This window comes from Hirundo rustica, chromosome 3, assembly GCF_015227805.2.
Source record: "Hirundo rustica isolate bHirRus1 chromosome 3, bHirRus1.pri.v3, whole genome shotgun sequence".
Classification (NCBI taxonomy): domain Eukaryota; kingdom Metazoa; phylum Chordata; class Aves; order Passeriformes; family Hirundinidae; genus Hirundo; species Hirundo rustica.
In genome coordinates, this window is record NC_053452.1 from 53,379,620 (window position 1) to 53,386,769 (window position 7,150).

Genomic DNA, 7,150 nt, shown 5'->3' on the forward strand with positions numbered 1-7,150 from the left:
CAGATCCAGACTCTGATTCAGAGATCAGGTTGTTGATTTGAATTTTGTGGCACAAACAGGTCCTCAGAGAGGGCCTTTGAGAGCTGGGACTAGTGAAATCTCTGTTACCCACATAGCCACTCTCAGCTCCTGTCTGCCACATCTGCTCTGGAACTGTGCAGAAGAGCCAGCAGGCTGGTGGGTCTGTCCCCAGTGGGACTACTGCTGGTGCACTGTACATGCTTTTCAGAGGAAATAAAAATGCAGGTAGGTGTTAAAGAGGGGGTGTTAAAGAGACTTTAAAACACAAATGTATAAATCAAAAATGGAAGACTCACAGCTTTTTCCAACCATCCACTGAGCATCTCCTGTACAGAAAAGGGTAAATTAGGTTGAATCCTTCGTACAGAACTAACACCAGAACTCCTGCTGGTGTGCTGGTTGACTCTGTTGCAGAACCAGACACCTGCCTTGCAGTTAATGCTCCTGCCAGGTTGGAGGGAGAGCACGCTGTGCAGTAACACCTGTACTACACCGTGACTGCCCTGCCATGCAGGGAGATTGGATTAGCAACTGGGGAGCTGAGCTAATAAACTGTAGCTAATGTTTCCCCGTGAGCCCACTAATTTGAGTTAAAAATGCCACTTTGCTCACATTAAGGGCCTTGTGTGCAGAAGGGACTTGCAATGGTACCAACACACAGGTTATAACAGCAAGAAACTCTCTGACAGGTATTACGACCTTTGAAGCTCTGAGATTAAAATTCTATTAATAAATTATATAAGCCTATAAAATTATCTGAAGTAGACATGTTGTGGTACACTTTTGTGTGTCACTCAGAATCAAGGAGAACAAAGGATAAAATGTCTTCGTGTTCTCGTTAGACCTCTCCAGATAAGATGCCTGGTTGGGAAAAAAGGGTACTTTCTTTCTGTCCCAAACACTGCAGAGCCATGGTGACAGCCACCACCTCCTTCTTACATGCCTCAGACATGGGAAGCCTGAAGATGAGAGCCACAAGATTACCCTTCTGGTCTTTTCCTGCCCTGGAAACTCCACACTTGTACAAAGCACAAAGGCTTTTTCAAAAGGCTGTTTCAATGTCTAAGTATCTTTGTATGCAGAAAAGCCAAATTTTAATACTGTTCTCTTTAACTGGGGCCAGAAATATTTCTCTCTTCCAGGACCAGAAGTGGATGCCAGAAGACACTAAAAGTTGCACTTCTGGGATGCATTCACAATTCAAATTTTGCTTTAAATTAAACCAGCAGACGTGGTCCTATAGGACTGTTCAAGTCTACGCAGCAGGATAATACACAATATATAGAGCCCTGAATTGATGCCAGCTGGGTCCACAGCAGAGGCGAGCAGGTACCTGTGGAGACCAGCCCCAGCCCCGCTCTGGCAGCACAGTGCTGCACGAGCACAGCGGATTCTAGACCCAGCCTGGCAACAACCCACCTCTTTGGGCCAGCAGCAGCAAGAAAGGATGCATGATCAAGCCCACTGTTTAGGCAACTTTTGGATCACTCTGTCTGAAATGTTCCTAAATATTCCTGAACAGACTGGGGTTTTTTTCCTTCAGATGCTGTATCTTGCTACACCTGGAACTGATACTGCGTCTGTTTGCGATTAGAAGATACTGTGCAAAACTACAGGTTTTATAGAATTAGGCCATGTAAGGAAGGTGTTTATGATCTTGAGTGAGGCATATGCTGTTTCTAGGTTGTGAATAAAGCACAGAACTGTTAAAGAACAGGAAAAAGGCCAGCTCTCTTGGTATGTCTATCCTTCTCTTGCTAAATTTCTCTTACTCTTTCTTGCTTTTCATTGTATCGCTCACCTCATATTTTGTTCATTAATAAAACAAGGTGACTCTTAAGATTATTTATGCTCCTTGCTTCAATTTCCTTTCTTGGCAATTTATTCTAAATGTCAACTGAAATTTTTGAAGTTTCTCAGATTTTTGAGACAATTTATAATATTTAGGTGTTGCCACAGTAGTGGAAGTCTCATCTGAAAAGGAAAAGCAGGATTTGACAGAACCCCAAACTATGATTTTCAATTTGACCTGTTTCCCTTTTGTTCTCCGACATACGAAACTTAGGGCAATAGCTATTGTCTATGACAGGCCTATGGTTTTTTCTAAAGCCACATGACTGGTCAGAGGGAAAAATACCAATTTGGTAATGAGAGATGCTATGTGGAGACCAAGCTCACATTTTTCATTGCAGGCTTGGGAAACCATTTGTGCTTCCTAGAGTAAAGCGTAGGTGCTGCTAACACTTTCTCATGAAACTTTTTATTGTAAAATCAGTGTTATTTAGAGGCAGGTTCCTCTAGAGGGAACATAAGTTTAGGATTTCAAGATCTTTTAACTTTCCATTCCTCCAGGTCAAATTTCTTAAAGTTGGCTCTTGGCTCAATACAGCTAATCCAAGTATTTGCAGTGATATTTTTATTTCTAGAATTGACATTCTGCCAAACACAGAATGTATTGTGAATCAGAAAGATTTCCTAGAGGCTATCAGAGAAGAATGCAAAATAGCTGAAAGTGTAATTTATAAGATCCTCACCTTAGCAGGAGATGTACCAGCTGTTGTTTACCCATATGTCAGGTTAATGCCAGATTCATCTTTTTGCTGTTTTCTCTATCCTGATTCTTCTCTTAGCAACTTGTTATTCTTAAAAAAACCTCTGAAAATCCAATTTTTATTCCACCACATGTGGACCAAAATCAAATTTCAAAACCTCAGAAGTACTCACCAAAAGAAAATGCTGTTTTCTTGGTGGGGTAATCAGCAGTCTTAACTGCAAATACCCTTAGCACAATAACCCAGTAGGAAAGAAGGGGAAAGCTCACATGGAGTGTAAACAATCTGATGCTTGCAAAAGAGTCCCAAATGTATTTTCAAATATATTCCTTCGTCACTGCTCAGGATGCTGCCTAATGAGTTGACAGTAAGCCAGTGACAGTCTTGCACAGCAAAAGTTTAGTGCTTCCTTTTTTGTACATTCAAGTATTCCCTATTGTTTTGAGACTGTTAGTAATGCTGCTGCTTTGCCTTTGCCATCAAACAAGCCCTTCTCCAGCAGTGACTCATGCAAGTCCTGGCACTGCGTAGGATAAAGGAGAAGCGTTAATAGGAAATGCTTGGTGACATAGATAGGAGGAGAAGGGGAGGAAATATGCAAAGCAGAGTTCTGGCTCTGTCATGTGTTGTCTAATTTGCCGAGTTTTCCGCTCCTTTTGGGAACTAGATGCTGGGGGTCACCACGGTCTATTCCCTGGATATGCAGAATGCTGAAATTCCAAGGATCATAAGTTAGTGAACACCACTTGATTCCATGCTGTTTCTATTAAAAAGGATTGTTTATTTCAGTGGTCTGTGTTACTTTTGTTCTTCACAATGCATGTTGGGTTACTTCACTCTCTCCTGAAGCTTCACAGCCGTGGAACACTATGGCTGCTAAGTAAGAGTGCTCTTCCAGGGACCTATTGGTTACTAGATTGTGATGGTTTCACCTGATTGGGACAGGCAAGAACAAGAACGTTATTCTTCAAATGAAACATGACCATTGCACCCCATAGCATCTACACTTTGGTTAAATCCTCTCACACAAGAAGCAAGAGAGAACTCCCACTGCATTCATCTGTGTCAGTATTTCACTCCAAAACTGTTATTTTTTCTGAGCTTCATAGAGTAACTAACATCTGTCCTCTGCAATTTCAGAGCTTTCAGCAAGATAAAGGGGTGTGGCTAGGAAGACAAACTGACTTCAGGAGTTTACCTTCTTTTCTTCTCATATTTTCTCCATGTAGTTTTAAAATTTAGCCCATTGTCTTCTGTTCTCATTTCAAATTCATGCAGGACTAACACTTGCATGTTAAAGAGATACTTCTAACCTGCATGTTGAAGGGGTTCCCAAAATACTAGTAGGACAGAATTCTTCAGGAAACATGGACATGATTCACCTTCTTGGTGTAGTGCTGACATTTTAATGTAGTCCTGTAGGTAATGGAGTACAATAACCCTGACATTGCCAATCTAAAATTGATGCACGAGGAGAGTCAGGTTCTGTATTTTTTATTAGCTCTTAAAAGTAAAATAGTAAAAGTAGTTTTGAAAACAGAGAGAGAGGTGAAGAGTCAATCTCCTCCTGAGAGGAAACAAAGTTCAGTTTATTTGCAATGTATATCTTGATTGTATGTCACCTTGAACTCCCATGAAAAGCATGCTTTTCTTTACTGCTGTAGTTTTTCTCATTTCTGCTTTACAGTCTCTTGGGACACCCACTAAAAGCATGCCAGAGGGGTGGGGGAAGGGTGGGGGCTTGAATATTTTAAATCTATTAAATAAAATAACACTTTTGAAATCCCTAAAAACATATGAAAATATGTTTCCCCTCATGTGGGAATTCAGCTGTTCCCAGGAACAGCCTGGGTGTCAGGAGACCAGAGCAGCATATGAGGAATGTATTAAACAAATGATGGAAGAAGGATTGAATAGCTTGGGGAGCTGGAAAAATAATACATAACTTTTCATCTTGAGTCTACCCTGGACTGAAAGAGCAAATGAAAATCATTATACTCTGAAGACTGTTTGGTGGTCCATGTGGAATCACTTGGTGGTTTCTCTGGAGTTACTAATAGACAGCTTTCTACATCACAGAAACTTCCATACATTTATCACCCTTTTCAACAGTCCTAGCAGGAGCCAAGAATAAGGGTTTAAGAGAGAAAAACATTTAAGCATATGCTTAAAATTAAGCACCTGCTCAAATACTTTTCTGGATGAGAACCTTAAAAACTGCACTGCTAATTCATGTGGTAAAAATATGAAGAGCAGAAAGGAAAAGGGGTTATTCATACGGTACCTGTTCTGGAAAAGATTTTATTTTCATTAAATAGCTTTTAGCATCATCACATTGTATTAATAAAAAAAAAAAAAAAAAAAAAAAGGAAAAAAGAAAAATTCTCAAGGCTATATTCTGAAGGCCATCTGTAATGGACAATCAGAGAGGAGCAAGTCTATCAGTATATTGTGCTCTCTCACCAGAGGCTGAGAATGTAAAGTCCTCTCATGTGCTCGCATTTCAATGTGGAATTAATTAACAGATCCCATCATATTTTCCATTTCTCTGCACTAGGCAATATTAGGAATACTGAAGCAACTTCCAGGTAAGTCAGTAGAAGTACCCAGAAAAGTGCAATACCAAAAATCTCTCTGGAGTCCTGCCAACCCACACAATTGTGTTAGTACAGTGCAGGCACATCTACGCGGTTTCCAGTTTTGAAGCCAGCTGAAGGATCCCAGAATAGTGTGGCGTTGCATGGGACCAACAACCTCCCTTTGCTCCCAGTGCAGGCAGTAAAGCATAAGGGATGACTGTGCAGGGCCTCGCTGTAAGTGACAGAAGCAGAGTCTCATTGTACGGAGATACCTTTTTTATTTATTTATCACATAAATGTAAGGGAGGCTGAATGCATCAATCCGTCCTCAGAAGGTTAATGATACTTCCTTCCAGTGCAGAATTTACATTAATACCAAGCTGAGAAAAATAACCCAGCAATAAATCAAAATTAAGTTTTTTCCTTATCTCGCCCAAAGACTGCACTTAATAACACTCCTTAAATAAAATGGAAGAAAAATAGTTACTTGGCTCATGATTTTTTTTTTTACTGCACTGAAGCTGCATCAGGAATATTTGAAAAATGTAAAAACTGTTGTGTAGTAAAATGGTTTTAATTTTGAAATTAAATGAAAACTTCATACTAGCAATGTTAATTGTGGCAGACTATTCCTCTGCCTGAACTCTCTTCTTTCTGCAAAATAACTAGAAACAGAGGATGCATATTTGCTTCCACATGACTATCAAGTTCATACATATTACACTGCTAAATACATTTATGATAAGATAACTTTAGATCATCTTTTCTTTCATTACCTGACAAAGAGATTTAAAAATCACAGGGCCTACCACGTTTCATCATCATGAAATTCATGGAAATATTGAAGCATGTCTTTATCAACTGTTTTTATCTGTGGCAGCTGCTAGAAATTTCAATAAGAGAAAAGTATCTGCTACAGTTTTTAAATTATTTAAGAATAGTAAAAAAATATAAGATAAAGCAAGAGAACCTGTTTAAATTTATTTAATAATGTGCTATCTCTATATGATATCTTTCTAAAATTAATCTACTCAAATATTTGTTGAAATGTATAGACTAATGGATTAATTACATGGCAAGTTAAGGAACTGATGACAAATATTTTGGCCATAAAATGTGATTTTTACTTAAAAACATATCATGAAAAAGCAGAAAAAAAAATACACTAATTTGTTTGCATATACCATAGCTCACCTTCCCAGCTTCACTTTTCACCCGACCTAGCAAAGTTATTCTACACTATTTCACCCAAATTCTCCAAAAGAAGCTACAAAATTCTACAAAAGAAGCTGAAAGCATGCTCTTGAATCTTGTCTCAAAGAATAGGTCCGAAAGCTATTTTCAGACAGTGGTGGGGTCTACACACTGTCTTCTCGGGTCACATTCCAGCTCTGGAGGCTGGAGCACACTTGGGTGGGTGCAGAGTCTTCCATCTCTGTTCTGTCCCAGTACAGTGCCTTTCAGCTTTTTCCTCCTGCTCTGTTTCCTGACCCCTTTCATGACCAGTGCCATGATCCACTCGCCGGGTTTCCGGATCCTTGTCCTCTTCCCAAACCCGAGACAAGCCCAATCCCAGAACAAGACTTTTTCTCTGGTCCCCATCTAATCTCAGGCTCTCCACACCCTCTCTTCCTGGCTTCCCCTCCCAGTTTCTTTGCCAAGTCCACGTGTCCCCACCCCTCCGTCCCCAACGACATTCCTCAGTCCTTAGGTCAGCTTCCCACTTCCCCTGACTCCAGCCACCCATTTCATTACTCTGTGTCCTTATCTGCTCCCTTCCTCTCAAATCACACGGCTCCCTCCTGTCCTGCTGCCCGGACTGACCGCAGCCGGGGAATACAGGGGCAAAGGGCCAGTGCTCGGGGTTACTCGGTGCAGCCTCCTTGGCAGGGAGCTGTGGGAAGCGGCCTTCCAGAGGAAAGCCCGGTTTCTCCGCTCAGCTGCAGGCGAGGCCTTTCCGGGCTGCGCTCCGCAGCCACCACACGAGCGGCCACAGGC